Source organism: Oncorhynchus nerka, linkage group LG26, assembly GCF_034236695.1.
Source record: "Oncorhynchus nerka isolate Pitt River linkage group LG26, Oner_Uvic_2.0, whole genome shotgun sequence".
NCBI lineage: Eukaryota > Metazoa > Chordata > Actinopteri > Salmoniformes > Salmonidae > Oncorhynchus > Oncorhynchus nerka.
This window is the reverse complement of record NC_088421.1, coordinates 4,392,672-4,415,700: the sequence shown is the minus strand read 5'-3', so window position 1 is coordinate 4,415,700 and position 23,029 is coordinate 4,392,672. Positions and strand designations below refer to the sequence as shown.

Here is a 23,029-nt window from a genome sequence, read left to right as displayed (position 1 = left end):
GGCTGCACAGTACTGTCTTTTATCGATGGCGGTTATGATATCGTTTAGTACCTTGAGCGTGGCTGAGGTGCACCCGTGACCGGCTCGGAAACCAGATTGCACAGCGGAGAAGGTACGGTGGGATTCGAGATGGTCAGTGACCTGTTTGTTGACTTGGCTTTCGAAGACCTTAGATAGGCAGGGCAGGATGGATATAGGTCTATAACAGTTTGGGTCCAGGGTGTCTCCCCCTTTGAAGAGGGGGATGACTGCGGCAGCTTTCCAATCCTTGGGGATCTCAGACGATATGAAAGAGAGGTTGAACAGGCTGGTAATAGGGGTTGCGACAATGGCGGCAGATAGTTTCAGAAATAGAGGGTCCAGATTGTCAAGCCCAGCTGATTTGTACGGGTCCAGGTTTTGCAGCTCTTTCAGAACATCTGCTATCTGGATTTGGGTAAAGGAGAACCTGGAGAGGCTTGGGCGAGGAGCTGCGGGGGGGCGGGCGGAGGTTGGAGTAGCCAGGCGGAAGGCATGGCCAGCCGATAATCATGGATTTATCGGTGGAGACCGTGTTACCTAGCCTCAGTGCAGTGGGCAGCTGGGAGGAGGTGCTCTTCAAGCTCTGTCAAGGTGTTGGGGATCATGGCTAAACAGCAATTATACAGTATTTGTTTTTTATTCTGTGCCTTGTTGTGTACTTTTGAATGTTTCTGAATATTTTTATTCTGTATATTTGTGTTCTTTTCACTCTGTCATTTAGGTCATTATTATGGAGTCACTACAATGTTGTTGATCCATCTTCAGTTTTCTCCCGGGATGACTGCATATTTTATGTGTCTGGGTGGTTTAATGCATCATCCACAACATAACTATTAACTTGACCATGCTTAAAGATACAGTGCATTCGGAAAGTATTCAGACCCCTTGACATTTTCCATATTTTGTTACTTTACAGCCTTATTCTAAAATTGATAGTTTTTTTTCCCTCATCAATCTACACACAATTCCCCATAATGACAAAGCAAAAATAGGTTTTTAGAAATGTTGGCAAATGTGATAAAGTTATTTATTTTTAATACATTTACATAAGTATTCAGACCCTTTACTCAGTACTTTGTTGAAGCCCCTTTGACCAGTGATTACAGCCTCGAGCCTTCTTTGGTATGACACTACAAGCTTGGCGCACCTGTATTTGGGGAGTTTCTCCCATTCTTCTCTGCAGATCCTCTCAAGCTCTGTCAGGTTGGATGAGGAGCGTCGCTGAACAGCTATTTTCAGGTCTCTCCAGAAATATTCAATTGGGTTCAAGTCCGGGCTCTGGCTGGGCCACTCAAGGATGTTAAGAGTCTTGTCCCGAGCCACTCCTGCATTGTCTTGGCTGTGTGCTTAGGTTTGTTGTCCTGCTGGAAGATGAACCTTCGCCCCAGTCTGAGGTCCTGAGCACCCTGGATCAGGTTTTCATCAAGGATCTCTCTCTGTACTGTGCACCCACCGTACATCTTTCCCTCGATCTTGACTAGTCTCCCAGTCCCTGCTGCATCAGACCAGAGAATCTTGTTTCTCATGGTCAGAGTCATTTAGGTGCCTTTTGACAAACTCCACTTGCTTTGGGCCATAGTAGGCTATTACCTACTTGCAGAATAGGCCATTTCCTACTTGCACTGTATGTGAAACAGTCTCTTGAGCAATTTATAGATTTTCTAAAATGCTATTCTCCCTACTTGAACTTGTCCTCAAGTAATACCTCCCTAAAATAATGTTGACCTCAACTCCACAACAGCAAGGCAGACCAAACTCATAGACACACCAGTAAAATCAAGGCGTTGACTGTTTTTACAGTATCTACCCTGTGAGTTTGTCTAGGCGTAATCTGTGTTCCGGAAACCAGTCCTCTTATAATCTACCCTGTGAGTTTGTCTAGGTGTAATCTGTGTTCCGGAAACCAGTCCTCTGATAATCTACCCTGTGAGTTTGTCTAGGCGTAATCTGTGTTCCGGAAACCAGTCCTCTGATAATCTACCCTGTGAGTTTGAAGGTTTTTTGTACTCAGTTTGCTTCTCTGTGTTTATGTCGAATCCTTCTGTTCTGTGTGTCTTACAGGTGCAGGCTGACTGATCCACTGGAGACCACCTTTTTGGGAGGTAGACAAGGACCGAGCAGTGGAGCACGTCTGAGTCTTTCAGACCCAGGGCTAGCCGAGCTAGCGAGTTGCTGCCAAAAAAAAGCACGGAGAGAGCCTGAAAACAGTTTGCCTGGGTGGCAGCATCACATCTGGAAAATGGCCCACCTGGGAGGCAGTCAAAACCAGAAGGCTGCATGCTTGGGGGTCAGTCACTTACATTAAACAGCACAGCGGCAAGCCTGAATGGTTTGGGGACCCTGAGAGCAGCGTGCTGCCTGAGGGACTGAAAGGGGAGCCTATTATCAGCCGATAATAGCCCGCCAGGTGGCAAAGGCTATAAGAAGAACAGTAAGACCCAGCAGAGCGAGGGTGAGAAGAACAATCCACAGGTGAGTTCTCTGGTTCCTTCCCACTCGGCCCCTTCTCTCCGCCTTATGATGCAGTGGGTGAAACAACAGGAGTAGCAAGGCTGGGGCCTGATTGGATAGCTCAGAGCTTCAGCTCTTTTATATCCACATCTGCACATTGAATTTGAGAAGGCGAGGCAAGGTTATCTCAAGGCTTAAGGTATAGATTCAGGGTGCTCTTAATGTGGTCTTGAGTCAAGGAATTGTTCTAAACGCGACTAACTTATTTCCCAACATGAGTAACCTGAGTAAACCAGTCCACTGCCTCTCGTGTGTTGTCTGGCTGTGGCGTTAAGCCACTGGAAGCTCCGTGTACCTCTGACCTTTTTGATTGGCTAATCCTCCGTGACCCGCCAGGTGGCGTGAGGGTTTCTGGGGGAGAGAGTCGAAGTAGAGGAGGGAGCTAGACTGTCAGAGATCGAAGTGACTGATCCAACTGAACAGGGCCCAGGTTAAAAAAGCATCTCGGAGTAGGAGTGCTGATGGAGGATCAGGTCCTCCTTCGGGCCGAGCCCTTTTCTGTATGCCTTTTTAACACGACTGTGCTAGTGCACTCTGGATTGTTTGACTGTGGGGATATGGCTATATCCCACTGCTGACACCAATGTGGCAAATTTGGTGTGGACACACCTCGGGGTTGATGTTTGACTGTTGTGCTTCATAGACTAAGATGAAGATCTCCCTCCCTGTGTGTTTAGCTCAAATAAGTCTGGATCAAACCGATCTCATGTCCCCTTTTGATCCCCTTGATCTAATGTCTTCCATTATGGTGCCTGAGGGGTAAAGTCAGGATTGAACCAGTCCCTGTGTTTCAATGGGATTCTGGGTTAGGAACGTAGCTCAATACCGAAAGTGCTGATATTGGTTCTGTTTCACACATGTACAGGTGTGTAACAAGTGTGTTTTGTTGCACATCCCCCTCCCCTAAAACCCCAGCGGACAGCGGGGTCACGGCCAGGGACACTGTAGCAATTAAGGTTTTAGGCCTTTGCTCACGGGCAGATGGACAGATGTTTTTCACCTAGTCGGCTCTGGAATTCGAACCAGCAACGCCCAACGCTCTAACCGCTAGGCTACCTGCCGCTCCCAAGGCTCCATTCTTTATTTGACATAAACAATGCTATTTCCATATTCCTCATTGTGTGACAAAACACTCGTATCTTTGACCCCGTCCTCAGGGATCCCCCTTTTAATTTCTCTCAGCATTCCCTACTCCCTCTGCTGTGAAAATGTCACTTGTAATAACTTCTATTGATAATCGTCTCACGCATCATACTAGCACCATAACACCTTCCCCTTTCCTGCACTTTGTGTTGCCATGGTAATGTCCTCCCTTCCCTGCACATGCTGCACGGGAACAGCTGAGCAACAGGTTGATGTATAGAAACTAGAACCCCAGGCCGTCCAATCAGAGGCTCCTGCCGTGGAGTGCTCACCTTACTGAACTTGTGGAAGCTATGCGTTTGTGTGAGTGTTGGTGTGCATGCTAGCATGCGTGCGTTTGTGTGTGCTCTGTACGATACTTGTTCGTATCGTGGCAAGGAAACAAAACACGAAGCGAATGTAACTTCATTAGGAAAACAGCCCTGATGTTGGAAACAAACACCGTTATGTTGTCATCCAGAGTCACATGTATTTATTTTCCAAGCTATAGCACACTATTTTACAGGCAGCAGGTTTTTAAAGGACCAAGAGAGCTTTGTGTTTACATTTTTGGCATGGAAAAAAAATATTGTAACACTGGTATTGTTAAAACCGGTGTGTGTGCCTGCGTGCCTCCCTCCCTCCCTGCCTGCTGAAGCTCAGCGTGTGTCCAGACTGCAGAGTGCAAACAGAGTTGAAGGGAGATGCTTTCATCATGCAGATCAATATGTTACCAGTCAGAGACGCGCAAGGTCGGCTGGCGAATCTATGACTCTTGCCTATAGCCCTATAACTAGTGTTGCCACGATACCAGCATTTTGACTTGAATACCGATACCAGGTTTATTATCTCAATACCAAAACGAGACCACACAAAAAAGGAAGGCTTATTAGCCAAAGCCAGAATGGCACTTGATCCAAGCAGATAAACTCAGCTACTGCTCTGTCATTACATTTGAAACAAAATGTTTATGCATTATTTGAATCGATTCTACAATAAATGTTACTTAGGTAAAAATCTATCAAACTACAAAACAGCATTAATGGTAATAATTTATTTGACTAAATACTTTTTTGCCCCACTGTAGCTATGTGTCATAATGTAAAATAACCCTAATTTATAAGGCAGTTCTTATTTGATTAATAGTGGACTTTGCGATTAGCCTTCAAAATAAAAGTAAGGCATAATTCTACTATTTGCTAATACTTACAAGGATTCCTAAATCATTGCTAAGAATAATGAAAATGACTGCAGTTTTTACTGGTCATTGTTTTCAGGCTGGTTGTATTGGTGCTAGCTAGGTACCAAGCTAAATCTAGCTACCCCCAGAAGTAGCGGTCTATCGAATGATGCTTTATTACCAACGCGGTATTGTAAACACACAATCGTTTGACATTTTTATACATATTTGACAGTGCTACTGTATCTTTTTTGTGACACGCATAGACCCAAACGGCGGCTCCATAGTGTATGTCGTGAAGCTAATAGCAGTGAAGCTATTACTGTGTAACTCCGGTAGGGCAACATCGGGAAAATGGTTCACTTTGTGTTAGCCGGTGCTCGACCAGTCGGCGAAAGCCAACATCACCCACGACAGAGAACGGTTGATTGTCAAGGGCAATGAGTTTCATTATCCTGGCTTTAATGGATTTCACCTTTGTTGTCTCGCTGAAATGTTGCTACTCTTTCAAATGACTGCTCAACTTGTTGACTGCTCGATCCACACAGCAGACATTGTGGGCCAGGTTAGGAATTCTGTGTTGCACGTGTAGCGCAACATTTTACATGGCGTCATTATATCACGTACCTTATTTATATAGGTATGCACGTCAGCTTTGAAATTGGTTTTGCACATCAAGCGTTAAACTAGATATCGGCCTATACAGATGTTGGCATTTTTAGCTTATATCGGCCGATTCCGATATGTTCACTGACTATATCGTGCAGTATGTATGTACAGTCTCTGTGGAGACTGTCATCGATGCACTTATTGATGAAGCCAGTGACTGATGTGGTGTACTCCTCAATGCCGGAACATATTCCAGTCTGTGCAAAACAGTCCTGTGGCTTAGCATCTGCTTCATCTGGCCACTTTTTTTTATTGACCGAGTCACTGGTGCTTCCTGCTTTAATTTTTGCTTGTACGTAGGAATCGGGAGGATAGAATTATGGTGAAATTTGCCTAATGGAGGGAGAGCTTTGTACGCGTCTCTGTGTGTGGAGTAAAGGTGGTCTCGAGTTTTTTTTTCTTTTCTTTCTGGTTGCACATTTAACATGCTGGGAGAAATGAGGTAAAACTGATTTGTTTCCCTGCATTAAAGTCCCGGGCAACTAGGAGCGCCACCTGGATGAGCGTTTTCCTGTTTGCTTATGGCGGTATACAGCTCATTGAGTGCGGTCTTAGTGCCAGCATCTGTCTGTGGTGGTATGTAATCATCTTGCATTGGATAGTGTTCTAGCCTGTATGGACATTGTTTTGCGAACAGTAATGAACAGTGTCAACATTTCGACATGCTTTGTTGCATTATTCAAGTGTGTAAACTTCTGTGGAGCATGCATGGGGTCGTGGGAGCGATTGCAGCTCAGACAGCTCTAGAAATGAATGAGTAAGTGGATGCTTTTGCTCTTCACCCTATAAATGGGCTGTGCTGATAGACTTAATCCGCTCAATCACTTGAGACACATTTGTCAGCAGTACCGAATGTATCAGCCCAGTCCATATTTGGTCGAGTTGGGTAGGGTGTTCTGGGGAAGGAATGTGACAGCCTGCCTTGTGCCAGATGGAGATTGATGTTGGGTTGTGGGGGCCTTGTGGCTTGGGAAAAGAGGGCATGGTCTCCAACTTTTTAACTCTCCTACCCTACCCAGGCTACCTCCCTGTATATTAGATACACTGGAGTGTTTTCTGTAGGGGGAGTGGGTGGATGGAGGACGAGGCATCATGGAGGCGCCAGTGAGGTGTAGACTGCTCCCAGATGGCCTGCATCAGGTTTTGAGATCAAAACATTCTTAACACTTCATAAATCCCACCTGGGGCCTGCTGCTGGTGGGGAGTTCCAGGCCAGACGCACTCTGTAACACTCCGGAACCCTGCGGAACGTTCCGCCCACCACACCACTGCTCTGGAATAATACTGACTAGCCCTGGCCGCGGCCACGAGAACTGGGTTGTTCCACAGGTAGACCTACAGAATTGATAAAGTATACCTTCATGCTCCATCACAACCTTTGCCCTGTTGTCAGTCAGATTCCGGATTTAAAGGAACAACTCGCACACAAATGAATGTTTTTTTTTTTTTTATTGATGTTGTTGCTCAGACCCTGAAAGTGGTCAAATGTTTGAGATGACTCTGTGGCATGACCCATGCCATCTGTTGTATAGATGTAGCTGGATGTCTTATGTCATCATTTCGGGTGGTGCCTTTCTTTCCCTTTTATTTGGGATGGAGGCTTATAGCTGGATATACACAACAGATGGTGTGGGACTCTTCTCAACATTTTGACCATATTTGAGATCCTAAAAGGCCTGAAAAACACGTTGATTTTGGAGTGACCTATCCTTTTAAGGAGCCATAAAGGGACTTGAGATACTCCCGGGGAAGTCCAGCGAATGTAAGCCTCACGTGGCAGGCTTCAATGCTCTGTCGACTTGTCAGACAGGCGGCTGGATGCATGGAGAACAAGAATTCACACCTGCACAGTATATGAAGTCCGAAAGCAGCATGTACAGTATATCAAGTCTGAAAGCAGCCCATATTGTAATAACAGGCCTGGTCTGCTTAGCACCAGCCAACAAGTCTGCTTTACTATTCCCTCCAAGCTCCAGTTCCATACACATCACACATGATAAACTTCAGCTTCAAGTTAGGAAGTCTGCAGTTGATGTCCAGTTGTCGATGTGTCCACAGAACTAGAACTTTTCCACAATTGTAATGACATGCAGAACCCCCCCAACATACAAAATTGGCAATGCCTTTCCTGAAGTCAAAGCTAAACAATCAACTGTTTTATTCCCTTGGTCATCACTGCACATCATTACACGCACAATTGAACAGCAGCGTATGTACTACAGTCTTTTCTGTTAGGTCACTGGATGCTCAACACCTCTTTAAAAAAAATACAAATAGAACAACAACTGCGCCTGGGGCGACCAGTGACTGTTTTTTGTGTGTTTTCTTTTACCTTCGCGGATCTCCGCTTTTAAATGCCTTTTTTAGTAATGTCTCAGCTTTATACAGTAGATAAAGTTTGATTGATTGATACAGATACAAAGGCCTGTCTACTAACCTGTCCTTAATTCTCACTGAAAAATACTGATAGAAATTAATATATCGTCTGTTTTTAACCCATTTGGAATACCTTAACCTTTTTTAATAAACTAACACAACAAGTTGAGTACTCAACTACAAATGTATATATTATATATACACACACACACACACACACATTCCACCTCTGCCTATCTGTGTGGATGAGATGTGGAAGGCAGACCAAGTGCAGTAGAGAATCTTAGACATGGTTAGGCTCACGTCAACACTCTATGACTGGACCTGGGTGTTAGAGGTGTGTATGGGTCAAGTTTGAGTGTCGTGGTTCTGTTTTTTTTTCTTTCTCCCGAGACCTGAGAGAGAGACCATGGTTTAAAAAAAATCTGTTCACCGTTAAAGGGTTTCTTTCACATGCAAGGTTAGCTCCGAGGTCTGGTGTGCTTTCTGCCTCCCATACTGGAACTTGGGTGTCTCCTCACACACCTATCCCCATATTTCTGCCGTTATTGCATTTGCAATCACTGTGTACCCTTAGGGTCTTTCATGTTCATTGATATTGTAGGGGGGGCTTGGTTTTACAGGGGCCCTAAAGAAGGCCAGTGCCGTCTCACCTTTTGAAGTACATTGTTCGCAGTCACGCATGATTATGGCTAAAAGGAAACCAGAGACCCTCCACCACCCCACCTCTGCCCCTTCTCTCCCAGTCACCTCTCGCTGGAGAACAATACAGGTATCTACCGTAGACCCTGTCTGCATCCTAAATAGCGTCCAAGTTCCTATATAGTGCACTACTTTTGACTAAAGCTCTATGGGCCCTGATCAAAAGAAGTGCACTATAAAGGGATTAGGGTGCCATTTAGGACCCAAGCCCATCTGCCACTCCCCATAGGTATGCTCTGTGTTGCTATTTTAACACTGCGGCCTTTCTGAAGCATTCATTACAGTAACAACCGTATCTTATGCGATTTCGCAGCACGTTCAACAGTCCAGCTACCTTTTTCACGAGAGAGAGGGAGGGAGAGGTTTCATTTCCCTTCTCAGCAGCACCATTGATCTCCATCTCTGGTTGGTGTATATGAAACAATCTAATTTGTTGACGGTTTACTGTGAACACTGGAATGCAAATTCAGTCAGCCTCACTGCAAAGGGAAGTGTGCGTGCGCATCTGTGTGTAGCACTCTCACTTTGGGCTCCTGCTCTTACTGCTTGTGGCTCAGGGCCCGCTTTTGTCAGTCTCAAACAAACACAGTACACACAGACACTCTGGTTGCAGCTAGGGGAACAGGATTCCCTGTGCTGTGTGTTTTGGGCGGTGACGCAGCCAGGCTGGGGTTTTGGGCATGCCCGTTCATAAAAGCTGCCAGGCATGCAGGCTGAGTGGACTGACTACCCGCCAAACCAACCCCTTGGCCAGGGCAGCTGCCTGGGAAGTCATTGCTCCTGTTTTGGAGGTATTAGTGTGACGAGTATGCTTCATCAGAATTAACACTGGACTTCCCACTTGTGGCTCAGCGCACGCATGCAGGAATGCGCACACACATTTGATCACACACACAAACGTGTACCTGTGAGGAAGCACCTGGTAGAAGTAGCTAGGTATTTTATGTCCTAAGATTTTGATTGAATCGAGCCCCTGTTTTTAGGCAGACCAGCAAAACACAGGGCCAAAAACAGCACCTACACGCGATGTACAGTAGATGTAACGCGAGACCGTTAGTATGAAGATAGCTGGTGCTTAAGCCACAGACTTCCCACCATGAGCAGATGGCTGCACCACATATAAGGCTTTGCATTACCATTCTACACACACACACACACACACACACACACACACACACTCTAATATAGCTCGACATATAGAACATGACTGCCTTCTGGTTATAGAGAAGGGGGGTGGGGGATATGATGAAAGTAGAACTTCCATCTTTTATAGAGTGTTGATGTGAGTGGTTCCACTCCCTCTAACCCCCCTCCGGATCCTCGCTTAGGAGGCCATGCATCTGCCGCTTTTACAATCAAGACCCCTTCTTCTGCTTCTCGTCCACCCTGCCGCCTCCTTATCTCATGTAACATTTACATTTGAGTCATTTGACAGACGCTCTTATCCAGGGCGACTTATCTCCTTTTCTTTTCCTTTCCGCACCGGGGAACAAATCCTCCGTGTTTCTATTAGATGGCTTTGGACAAAGAGTTCCTCTCGGAGCTGAGCAACCAGCGACAGTTAATAGGATAACGTATATCATTTGAGTCGGCTCACATCCATGACTATTCACTTGTACATATCCATTTGACATGTTTGAAGATATAATACTGCAGTTATTGATCGTGACATCTTTAGAAATCAGTGATTCGGACAGTTTTTTTGGGCACATTCTTACAGTTCTGTGAATAATCTTTATCTGCACAGCCGGCTCATTTGGTAGTGTGTTCTACGTCACTATGAACATGTTATGATATTGGGCTACAATTATATTTCACACAGGTATGATAATGCAAAATTGATCTAATAAAGACCCTATTGAGTTAAAAAAGAAGTTATTTAACTTCTTGGCGCTACCCCTCCCGTTAGCGGGATCATTTTCGTCAGCAACCGCTGAATAGCATAGCGCAACAGTGAAGTAATATTACTAAAAAATATTCATATTCATGAAATCACAAGTGCAATATTGCAAAACGCAGCTTAGCCTTTTGTTAATCCACCTGTCTTCTCAGATTTTGAAATTATGCTTTACAGCGAAAGCAGTCCAAGCGTTTAAGTTTATCGATAGCATAGTGTAAAATGTACACTTAGCATCAGGAAGATTGGTCACGAAAAACAGAAAAGCAATCAAATTAATTGTTTACCTTTGATCTTCAGATGTTTTCACTCACGAGACTCCCAGTTACACAACAAATGTTCCTTTTGTTCCATAAAGATTATTTTTATACCCAAAATACCGACGTTTGTCGCGTTATGATCAGAAATCCACAGGAAAGAGTGGTCACGACAACAGACATATATTCCAAATAATATCCATAATGTCCACAGAAACATGTCAAATGTTTTTTATAATCAATCCTCATGTTTTTAAAATATATATTCGATAATATATCAACCGAGTGTGTAGGTTTTTCAATAACAGCGGGAGGAACAATGGCGGCTTTACTCAGTTGCGCAAAAACTCACTCAGAGCCCCCACCTATCCACTTACGCAATGTGATCCTTCACGCTCATTTTTCAAAATAAAAGCCTGAAACAGTCTGAAGACTAACACCTTAGGGAAGCCATAGAAAAAGGAATCTGGTTGATATCCCTTTAAATGGAGGATAGGCTTGCATAGGAACAGAGGTTTCAAAATAAGAGGCACTTCCTGATTGAATTTTCCTCAGGCTTTCGCCAGCAATATCAGTTCTGTTATACTCAGACAATATTTTTACAGTTTTGGAAACTTTAGTGTTTTCTATCCTAATCTGACAATTTATATGCATATTCTAGTTTCTGGGGCTGAGAAATAGGCAGTTTCAAATGGGTACATTTTTTAGCAAAAAACGAAAATACTGCCCCCTACACGCAAAAGGTTAACATTTGTTATTTAACGGCCTACACCTGCCAAACCCTAACCAGGACGCTGGGCCGACGCTGGGCCAAGTGTGTGCCTCCCTATGGGACTCCTGATCATGGACGGTTGTGATACAGCCCGGCATCTATTCAGCGTCTGTAGTGACGCCTCTAGTACTGAGGTGAAGTGCCTAAGACCTCTGCGCCACTCGGGAGCCCAAAACCTGTTTGGTGGCCATATTGGAAAAAGGCTTCTGTGGGGTTAATATGAGAATCCTGTGATGGCCCTGTATCTTCTTCCATCTTTTTAAAACCCCGTTCTAGCAGTGTGTGTGAAATGTGGTGCCTCCATCATCAAAGTTACAATACAAAAACATATCTGCCCCACTACATAGAATTCTGTGGCTAAGCTTCAAACATTCTAACGTTAATAGTATAATATGCTCTATTTTTAAACACTAGTTGTAGCTGGTGCTTTCAAAGTTGGTTTTATTAATTTAATTTCAAATGTAAATTAATGACCTTTCAGAACCACTTGTCAAACAAAGGTTAATGTATCAGGGTTTCCTTTTTTAAGTGATTTATACCCTAGAGGTCAAAGGTCAAGGTTCTGTTGACTTGAACATTCCAAGAATGTCTAATGGCTAGCTGTGAATGTAAGCTTTCCCTTGATATATTAGAGGGTATACAGTAGAGGTTGACCGATTAATTAGGGCCGATTTCATAACCATCGGAAATCGGTATTTTTGGGCGCCGATTTGCCTTTATAATTTTTTAAATTTTGTTTCTATACCTTTATTTAACTAGGCAAGTCAGTTAAGAGCACATTCTTAGTTTCTATAACGGCCTAGGAACGGTGGGTTAACTGCCTTGTTCAGGGGCAGAACGACAGATTTTCACCTTGTCAGCTCGGGGTATCCAATCTTGCAACCTTACAGTTAACTAGTCCAACGCAATAACGACCTGCCTCTCTCTCGTTGCACTCCACAAGGAAACTGCCTGTTATGCGAATGCAGTAAGCCAAATTGCTTGCTAGCATTAAACTTCTCTTATAAAAAAACAATCAATCATAATCACTAGTTAGCTACACATGGTTGATATTACTAGATATTATCTAGCGTGTCCTGCGTTGCATATAATCTGACTGAGCATACAAGCATACAAGTATCTGACTGAGCGGTGGTAGGCAGAATTAAGCACGTAAACATGAATTCAAACAGTCAATTGATTTGGAAAGGTGCACACACCTATCTATATAAGGTCCCACAGTTGACAGTGCATGTCAGAGCAAAAACCAAGCCATGAGGTTGAAGGAATTGTCCGCAGAGCTTCGAGACAGGATTGTGGTGAGGCACAGATCTGGGGAAGGGTTCCAAAAATGTTTTCCTAGAGCTGGTCGTCCGGCCAAAAAGAGCAATCGGGAGAGAAGTGCCTTGGTCAGGGAAGTGACCATGAACCCGATTGTCACGCTGACAGAGCTCCAGAGTTCCTCTGTGGAGATGGGGGCACCTTCCAGAAGGACAACCATCTCTGCAGCATTCCACCAATCAGACCCTTATGGTAAAGTGACCAGATGGAATCCACTACTCAGAAAAAGGCACATGACGGCCTGCTTGGAGTTTGCCAAAAGGCACCTAAAGGACTCTCAGGTCATGAGAAACAAGTCTATCTGGTCTGATGAAACCAAGATTGAACTCTTTGGCCTGAGTGCAATGTTAAAAATATATATTAGAATTGGATTGTTTTTTACTTTTTTGGACATGGAAAACTGTTGTGACCTTTTTTTTCCCTTTTTTTCACCTTTATTTAACCAGGTAGGCTAGTTGAGAACAAGTTCTCATTTACAACTGCGACCTGGCCAAGATAAAGCATAGCAGTGTGAACAGACAACAACACAGTTACACATGGAGTAAACAATAAACAAGTCAATAACACAGTAGAAAAAAAGAAAAGAATAGTCTATATACATTGTGTGCAAAAGGCATGAGGAGGTAGGCGAATAATTACCATTTTGCCTGTTGCGACGAGCCATCCGGGATCGTGAATACAGCCTCAAGCTCATTACCATAACGCAACGTTAACTATTCATGAAAATCGCAAATGAAATGAAATCAATATGCTAGCTCTCAAGCTTAGATTTTTGTTAACAACACTGTTATCTCAGATTTTCAAAATATGCTTCTCAACCATAGCAAAACAAGCATTTGTGTAACAGTATTGATAGCTAGCGTAGCATTTAGCGTAGCATTTAGCGTTAGCATTCAGCAGGCAACATTTTCACAAAAACCAGAAAAACATTCAAATAAAATCATTTACCTTTGAAGAATTTCAGATGTTTTCAATGAGGAGACTCTCAGATAGCAAATGTTCAGTTTTTACAAAAAGATTATTTGTTTAGGACAAATCGCTCCGTTTTCTGCGTCACGTTTAGCTACGAAAGAAACCTGTATCCAGGATTGTGTAAATCTATCCGCAAGCTCATTAGCATAACGCAACGTTAACTATTCATGAAAATCGCAAATGAAATGAAATAAATCTATTTGCTCTCAAGCTTAGCCTTTTGTTAACAACACTGTCATCTCAGATTTTCAAAAATATGCTTCTCAACCATTGCAAAACAAGCATTTGTGTAACACTATTGATAGCCTAGCATAGTATTATGCCTGACATTCAGCAAGCAACATTTTCACAAAAACCAGAAAAACATTCAAATTAAAATCATTTACCTTTTGAAGAACTTCAGATGTTTTCAATGAGGAGACTCAGTTAGATTGCAAATGTTCAGTTTGTACAAAAATATTATTTGTGTTGACAAATCGCTCCGTTTTCTCCATCATGTTTGGGTAAGAAAAAAAACGAAAATTAAGTCATTAAACGCGAACTTTTTTCTAAATTAACTCCATAATATCGACAGAAACATGGCAAACCGATGTTTAGAATCAATCCTCAAGGTGTTTTTCACATATCTATCGACGATAAATCCATCGTGGCAGTTGACTTTCTCTTCTGAAGAAATGGAACGCGCATGGACCTAGAGATTACGCAATAATTTCGACACAGGACACCGGGCGGACCCCTGGTAAATGTAGTCTCTTATGGTCAATCTTCCAATGATATGCCTACAAATACGTCACAATGCTGCAGACATCTTGGACGAACGGCAGAGAGCTTAGGTTCATTCATGGCACATTCTCAGCCATATAAGGAGACGATGGGAAACAGAGCCTCAAATTCTGCTCATTTCCTGTTTGAGGTTTCATCTTGGTTTCGCCTGTAGCATGAGTTCTGTGGCACTCTCAGATAATATCTTTGCAGCTTTGAAAACGTCACAGTGTTTTCTTTCCAAAGCTGCCAATTACATGCATAGTCGCATCTTTTCGTGACAAAATATTGCGCTTAAAACGGGCACGTTTTTTATCCAATAATGACATAGCACCCCCATAGGTTGAAGAGGTTAACACTTGCATGATAAAGGATCAGATGGTAATGTGCAGGTAGAGATACTGGTGTGCAAAATAGCAGAAAAGTAAATAAATTAAAACAGTATGGGGATGAGGTAGGTAAATTGGGTGGGCTATATACCGATGGACTATGTACAGCTGCAGCGATCGGTTAGCTGCTCAGATAGCAGATGTTTAAAGATGGTAAGGGAGATAAGTCCCCAACTTCAACGATTTTTGCAATTCGTTTCAGTCATAGGCAGCAGAGAACTGGAAGGAAAGGCGGCCAAATGAGGTGTTGGCTTTAGGGATGATCAGTGAGATACGGGATGATCAGTGAGATAAGAACGGTGAGCAAAAAATCCCAGAACCACACCGGGGGACCTAGTGAATGACCTGCAGAGAGCTGGGACCAAAGTAACAAAGCCTACCATCAGTAACACACTACGCCGCCAGGGACTCAAATCCTGCAGTGCCAGACGTGTCCCACTGCTTAAGCCAATACATGTCCAGGCCCGTCTGAAGTTTGCTAGAGAGCATTTGGATGATCCAGAAGAAGATTGGGAGAATGTCATATGGTCAGATGAAACCAAAATATAACTTTGGTAAAAACTCAACTCGTTGTGTTTGGAGGACAGAATTGAGTTGCATCCAAAGACCACCATACCTACTGTGAAGCATGGGGGTGAAAACATCATGCTTTGGGGGTGTTTTTCTGCAAAGGGACCAGGACGACTGATCCGTGTAAAGGAAAGAATGAATGGGGCCATGTATCGTGAGATTTTGAGTGAAAACCTCCTTCCACCAGCAAGAGCATTGAAGATGAAACGTGGCTGGGTCTTTCAGCGTGACAATGATCCCAAACACACCGCCCGGGCAATGGAGTGGCTTCGTAAGAAGCATTTCAAGATCCTGGAGTGGCCTTGCCAGTCTCCAGATCTCAACCTCATAGAAAATCTTTGGAGGGAGTTGAAAGTCTGTGTTGCCCAGCAACAGCCCCAAAACATCACTGCTCTAGAGATCTGCAAGGAGGAATGGGCCAAAATTCCAGCAACAGTGTGTGAAAACCTTGTGAAGACTTACAGAAAACATTTGACCTTCCGTTATATACCCTTTGTTGGCAATGACAAAGTATTGAGGAACTTTTGTTATTGACCAAATACTTATTTTCCACCATCATTTGCAAATAAATTCATAAAAAATCCTACAATGTGATTTTATGTTGTTTTTTTTCTCATTTTCTCTGTCATAGTTGAAGTGTACCTATGATGAAAATTACAGGCCTCTCATCTTTTTAAGTGGGAGAACTTGCACAATTGGTGGCTGACTAAATACTTTTTTGCCCCACTGTATATATATATGGGTGAGGGCAGTAGAGTAAGACACACAGAGAGAATGCAATTAAGCAGGAGAGAAAAGAGAAAAACGAGTTATTAATCAAGTCAGAAAGATCAGCAGCCAGAAAATGTATGACATTTCTGTCTCAGTAATACTCAGTAGACTAAATTTCCCTGCCCCGAGGCATGCACACCGAAAGATTAGTAATTCTCTCAGCAATAAATCACAGCATAGTAATTGAGAGGAGCAAGAAATGTGAACAGAAGAGACATGTAAAGGCTAGGGATTAGTGAAAAGAATATAAAATAATTGAGAAACAATAGCCAGAAAGACTAGTGTAGGAAGATAAATTGTCGAGCCACAGCTGGCAGCATCCAAGTAATCATCAATTCGGAGCGCAGCTCCTTGCAACCAGATCTTAATTCTCATGGTCAATTTGGATAGATATTCGATATCCCCATGGGGATATTTAGGACCATCAGTATTACCCAACGTACATGGGGACAAGGTCAATATCGCAATTTCTATGACTTAAAAACTCAAACCAACTATAAAGTGTATGAATGCATATAAAACATATAGAAATAATGTAATGAGGCAACTAGAAGATGTGCAACATAAAAATATTGTTCCATTTACAGGCTAGCTAGCGAGGCAGGCTAGCTAACGTTTTAGCTACCGCATTGCAACTTAAGTCGTAGCTCATACAAGTTTATTGTGTATTGTCTAGATACTGCTAGCTAGCTACAGGCTAGGTCATGTTGGCTAGATAGCTAACATTACCCTACAAGTTGGATTTGCAAGTTAATTTGTAGCTTATACAAGTTGTATTGCCTAGGGCAAAACAATATAATGGTGGCAATTAACCCAGGTTTGAGTCTGACTAATACAGTGAACTAGGAACAACAATCTGGCTCTAGAGTCAGTCTACATCTGTAACGCATAGAATTATGGTTTCCACTAGTTACCACACCCACATAGTGGCTATATGTCTGGCAGACATATCAGTGTGGATGACGGATCACCACCTCAAGCTGAACCTCGGCAAGACGGAGCTGCTCTTCCTCCCGGGGAAGGACTGCCCGTTCCATGATCTCGCCATCACGGTTGACAACTCCATTGTGTCCTCCTCCCAGAGCGCTAAGAACCTTGGCGTGATCCTGGACAACACCCTGTCGTTCTCAACTAACATCAAGGCGGTGGCCCGTTCTTGTAGGTTCATGCTCTACAACATCCGCAGAGTACGACCCTGCCTCACACAGGAAGCAGCGCAGGTCCTAATCCAGGCACTTGTCATCTCCCGTCTGGATTACTGCAACTCGCTGTTGGCTGGGCTCCCTGCCTGTGCCATTAAACCCCTACAACTCATCCAGAACGCCGCAGCCCGTCTTGTGTTCAACCTTCCCAAGTTCTCTCACGTCACCCCGCTCCTCCGCTCTCTCCACTGGCTTCCAGTTGAAGCTCGCATCCGCTACAAGACCATGGTGCTTGCCTACGGAGCTGTGAGGGGAACGGCACCTCAGTACCTCCAGGCTCTGATCAGGCCCTACACCCAAACAAGGGCACTGCGTTCATCCACCTCTGGCCTGCTCGCCTCCCTACCACTGAGGAAGTACAGTTCCCGCGCAGCCCAGTCAAAACTGTTCGCTGCTCTGGCCCCCCAATGGTGGAACAAACTCCCTCACGACGCCAGGACAGCGGAGTCAATCACCACCTTCCGGAGACACCTGAAACCCCACCTCTTTCAGGAATACCTAGGATAGGATAAAGTAATCCTTCTCACCCCCCCCCCCTTGAAAGATTTAGATGCACTATTGTAAAGTGGCTGTTCCACTGGATGTCTTAAGGTGAACGCACCAATTTGTAAGTCGCTCTGGATAAGAGCGTCTGCTAAATGACTTAAATGTAAATGTATATCGTAAACATTCATGAAAACAAAAAGGAGCTTTTTGGTCTTCATTTAAGGTTAGGCATCAGGTTAAAGGTTAGTAGTGTGGTTAAGGTTAGGGTTAAGGTTTAAAAGCTAATTGTAGAAATGGGTGCCCTGTATGACTTTGTGGCTGTGGTATGAAGTGATGACCTAGATTTAGCTTGGACCGAGTTACTGCTCTGATGACTGAGGCGGTGCTGCCAACTCTCATGCATTGAGTGTGAGACATGCAATTTGACCCTCTTCTCACACTCATAAGCCACACCTCTTATCACGCATTGAAAAAATGACTGCTATAATTTTCTAATTAATCCAGTGCGTTACCTTTTCAACTGTGCCTCCAAATCGTGATCATAACCACCAATGATTAAGGAAATCGGTGCTCTGTGTTTCTGTGGGACCGACCAGTATCACCAACGGTCGTGGATGGGAAGACCAGAATTAGGTAGGTTTAGTCTGAACTGTTGAAACGGTTTGTTTGTCAGATATCACCTATCCTAACTGCCGTTGGTAATAGAACAGTGATGGTGTATGTGTTCACAGATGCATCTATGGAGCCAGCACATGGAGACTTTGTAAGATGATGTGATGAAGTCCAGACTGACAGATGGGTTTGATACTGATGTTTGTAAATGGAGAGACTCCTGCACTCGGCATTAAACTTTTACTAGACACAACTTACTTGTATTGTCTTTTACTTCTTTTTGAACTGCCCGAGTTCCCAAAAGCATCTGGCTCCCAAAAATTACACTGCTACAGTTAGGCCCTGAAGCTTAGGCTACGCACTAACGCCAGATAAAAAAGAATGAAAGAAAAACCTCAATGTAGCCTACAGATATGAATTGCACAAGACTAATACATTTCTGGGTTTTTAAATGCATTTTTATTTTTATTCATCCCGCCCGCCAACCACCCGTCCTTCATCCACACAATATTTCATGACTTAAACCCGCCCGCCACGCGGACATTGAGTCAAACCCGCGCATCGCTTGTGTGTGTGTGTGTGTGTGTGTGTGTCAGTGTTTCCGTTGGTAAATGGCAGCTTTTGGCCAGAAAAAAAATTATGAAAAGCGAATAAATAAAATTGTTGCCATCCACATTAAATGGGAGAGAAAAACGTTTCATTCGCTGATGGAAATACATTTTATGGTCATACTTATCGGTCTATAGGTTCATTTGCATAATTTAGTGGAATTAAATTGGCACTTGTGTGTTTTCATTACTCTTCATGTAGTAAAACATTCAGGTTTCAAACAATTATGTCTTTGTTTTCAAAATGCATAGTCTTCTGCCTCCAGCCCACATAGCCTGACTTCTGTTAAGATGAATTACCACAATCTAAATGTGATTGATGACATTCCAAGCATCGTGAGTAGATGCTAACCCTAATGGGTTACGCACCCAACGAATATGGGTCTGGTAAATTTCTCAAATTAACGGTCAATTCAAATCTTCCATGTCTCTCTCCCGGCAGTGATGTTCTATAGAGAGTGAGCAAGGTCTGACCTGAAATCACACACGCGCCATCTACTGTCAAAGCAACAGAAGTGAAGTGATTACTGTTTTCTGTCTCTGTTTAGTAGAGCTGTCCTGACCAGTAATCTCATTGCAACATTGATACAGTAGAGACCTACTATATATATATCAATCAGTCGTGGCCAAAAGTTATGAGAATGACACATAAATTAATTTCCAGAGTTTGCTGCTTCAGTGTCTTTAGATATTTTTGTCAGATGTTACTATGGAATACTGAAATATAATTACAAGCATTTCGTAAGTGTCAAAAGCTTTTATTGACAATTACATGAAGTTTATGCAATATTTGAGAGTCAATATTTGCAGTGTTGACCCTTTTTTTTTTCAAGACCTCTGTAATCCGCCCTGACATGCTGTCAATTAACTTCTGGGCCACATCCTGACTGATGGCAGCTCATTCTTGCATAATCAATGCTTTGAGTTTGTAAGAATTTGTCGGTTTTTGTTTGTCCACCCGCCTCTTGAGGATTGACCACAAATTCTCAATGGGATTAAGGTCTGGGGGGTTTCCTGGCCATGGACCCAAAATATCGATGTTTTTGCCTTTTGGCAAGGTGCTCCATCATGCTGGAAAGGCATTGTTCGTCACTAAACTATTCCTGGATGGTTGGGAGAAGTTGCTCTCGGAGGATGTGTTGGTACCATTCTTTATTCATGGTTGTTATTTCTTAGGCAAAATTGTGAGTGAGCCCACTCCCTTGGCTGAGAAGCAACCCCACACATGAATGGTCTCAGGATGCTTTACTGTTGGCATGACACAGGACTGATGGTAACGCTCACCTCGTCTTCTCCGGACAAGCTTTTTTTCCGAATGCCCCAAACAATCGGAAAGGGGATTCATCAGAAAATTTGACTTTACCCCAGTCCTCAGCAGTCCAATCCTTGTACCTTTTGCAGAATATCAGTCTGGCCCTGATCTTTTTCCTGGAGGGAAGTGGCTTCTTTGCTGCCCTTCTTGATACCAGGCCAGGACACCTGCCTGCTGCCATTCCTAAGCAAGCTCTGTATTGGTGGTGCCCCGATCCCACAGCTGAATCAACTTTAGGAGACCGTCCTGGCGCTTGCTGGACTTGGGTGCCCTGAAGCTTTCTTCACAACAATTGAACCGCTCTCCCTTGAAGTACTTGATCCGATAAATAGTTGATTTAGGTGCAATCTTACTGGCAGCAATATCCTTTCCTGTGAAGCCCATTTTGTGCAAAGCAATGATGACGGCACGTTTCCTTGCAGGTAACCATGGTTGACTGAGGAAGAACAATGATTCCAAGCACTACCCTCCTTTTGAAGCTTCCAGTCTGTTATTCAAACTCAATCAGCATGACAGTGTGATCTCCAGCCTTGTCCTCGTCAATACTCACACCTGTGTTGACGAGAGAATCACTGACATGATGTCAGCTGGTCCTTTTGTGGCAGGGCTGAAATGCAGTGGAAATGTTTTGGGGGGATTCAGTTCATTTGCATGGCAGAGGGACTTTGCAATTCATCTGATCACTCTTCATAACATTCTGGAGTATATGCAAATTGCCATCATACAAACTGAGGCAGCAGACTTTGAAAATTAATATTTGTGTCATTCTCAAAACTTTTGGCCACGACTGTATGTACATACATGCTTGCATACATACATATACATACATACATATATTTAGTCCAGTGTTCTCAATGAACCATGTTTCATCTATTTCAAAGCATTGATTAAATTCGGTATAGGTCACTAAACATTAGCTTGTTCAGTGTTTGACTAATGCATTGATCAGCAATGGAGCCATTGGATATTGAGTCGACGTGTGATGTTGCACAATACCTTGATCCTAGATGACACAAGTCTGACAGTGACACTGTGTGCAGGCAAACCAGTTTACACACACAGGCAGGACACACCCTTAACATAGGTTAAAGGGGCAATCTGGGATATTTACTCCTGCTCATTGGTCATTTCAGTTGAAGATACAAACCCATTGATTCTTGAAGAATATAACTTATTAAAGTCACATGAGCTTAGTTCAACTGTCTTACACTATCATAAACCAAAATATAAGCTTGTTTTACTCTTTGTCATTTGATTTTGTGTAGAAACTATGTATAGCTTTTAAAATATTTATTATCATATTGATTTCATGAGCTATCAGTCCTTGGATCCAAAGCTCCATCTATGAAAGTTAACCATGTTGAGGGACTGCAGTTGGGCTGCACCACAAACTCAGAATGGTGGCTTTTTGAGGCTAAGCATTGTAAATCCGTTAGCCATGGACTAGCCGCTCACTCGGGACGCTGTTACTAGAAAAGCTCAAAGGAAAAGTCTCCTAGACAAATGGTTTCTAGAACATTCTCATACACACATGACCTGCACTGTCACCAGCTTTTAGTCATGCCTCCTGTAACTGAGTTGTAGCTATACTGAACAAAAATAGAAACGCCACAATTTCAAAGAATTTACCAAAATTAAATCTAGAATCAGCTTCTTATATCGCAACAAAGCATCCTTCACTCAAACATACCCTCGTAAAACTGACCATCCTACCGATCCTCGACTTCGGTGGTGTCATCTATAAAATAGCCTCCAACACTCTACTCAACAAACTGGATGCAGTCTATCACAGTGCCATCCGTTTTGTCACCAAAGCCCCATACACTACCCACCATTGCAACCTGTACGCTCTCATTGGTTGGCCCTCGCTTCGTACACATCGCCAAACCCACTGGCTACAAGTTATCTACAAGTCTCTGCTAGGTAAAGCCCCGCCTTATCTCAGCTCACTGGTCACCATAGCAGCACCCACTCGTAGCACGCGCTCCAGCAGGTATATCTCACTGGTCACCTCCAAAGCCAATTCCTCATTTGGTCGTCTTTCCTTCCAGTTCTCTGCTGCCCATGACTGGAACGAATTGCAAAAATCTCTGAAGCTGGAGACTCACATCTCCCTCACTAGCTTTAAGCACCAGCTGTCAGAGCAGTTTACAGATCACTGCACCTAGATGGGCTGTTTACAGATAGGCTATCTACCTACCTCATCCCCATACTGGTATTTATTTATTTTGCTCCTTTGCACCCCAGTATCTCTACCTGCACATTCATCTTCTGCCGATCTACCATTCCAGTGTTTAATTGCTATATTGTAATTACTTCGCCACCATGGCCCATTTATTTCCTTAACTTACCTCATTTGCACTCACTGTATATAGACTTTTTGTTTTCTTTTGTTCTACTGTATTATTGACTGTTTTGTTTATTCCATGTGTAACACTGTGTTGTATGTGTCGAATTGCTACGCTTTATCTTGGCCAGGTCGCAGTTGCAAATGAGAATTTGTTCTCAACTAGCCTAC

At 43.4% G+C, this 23,029-nt stretch overlaps 1 protein-coding gene across 1 annotated transcript in view; it reads left to right on the top strand.

Annotated features, from left to right (window-relative positions):
* The window catches only part of LOC115110066 (thyroid hormone receptor alpha), a 105,044-nt gene that overhangs the window by 60,581 nt on the left and 21,434 nt on the right, over positions 1-23,029 (top strand). The window contains exon 2 of the mRNA XM_029635406.2: positions 2,083-2,493. The gene's annotated coding sequence lies outside the window, so the exon portion shown is untranslated. The remainder of the gene's footprint in view (positions 1-2,082; positions 2,494-23,029) is intronic.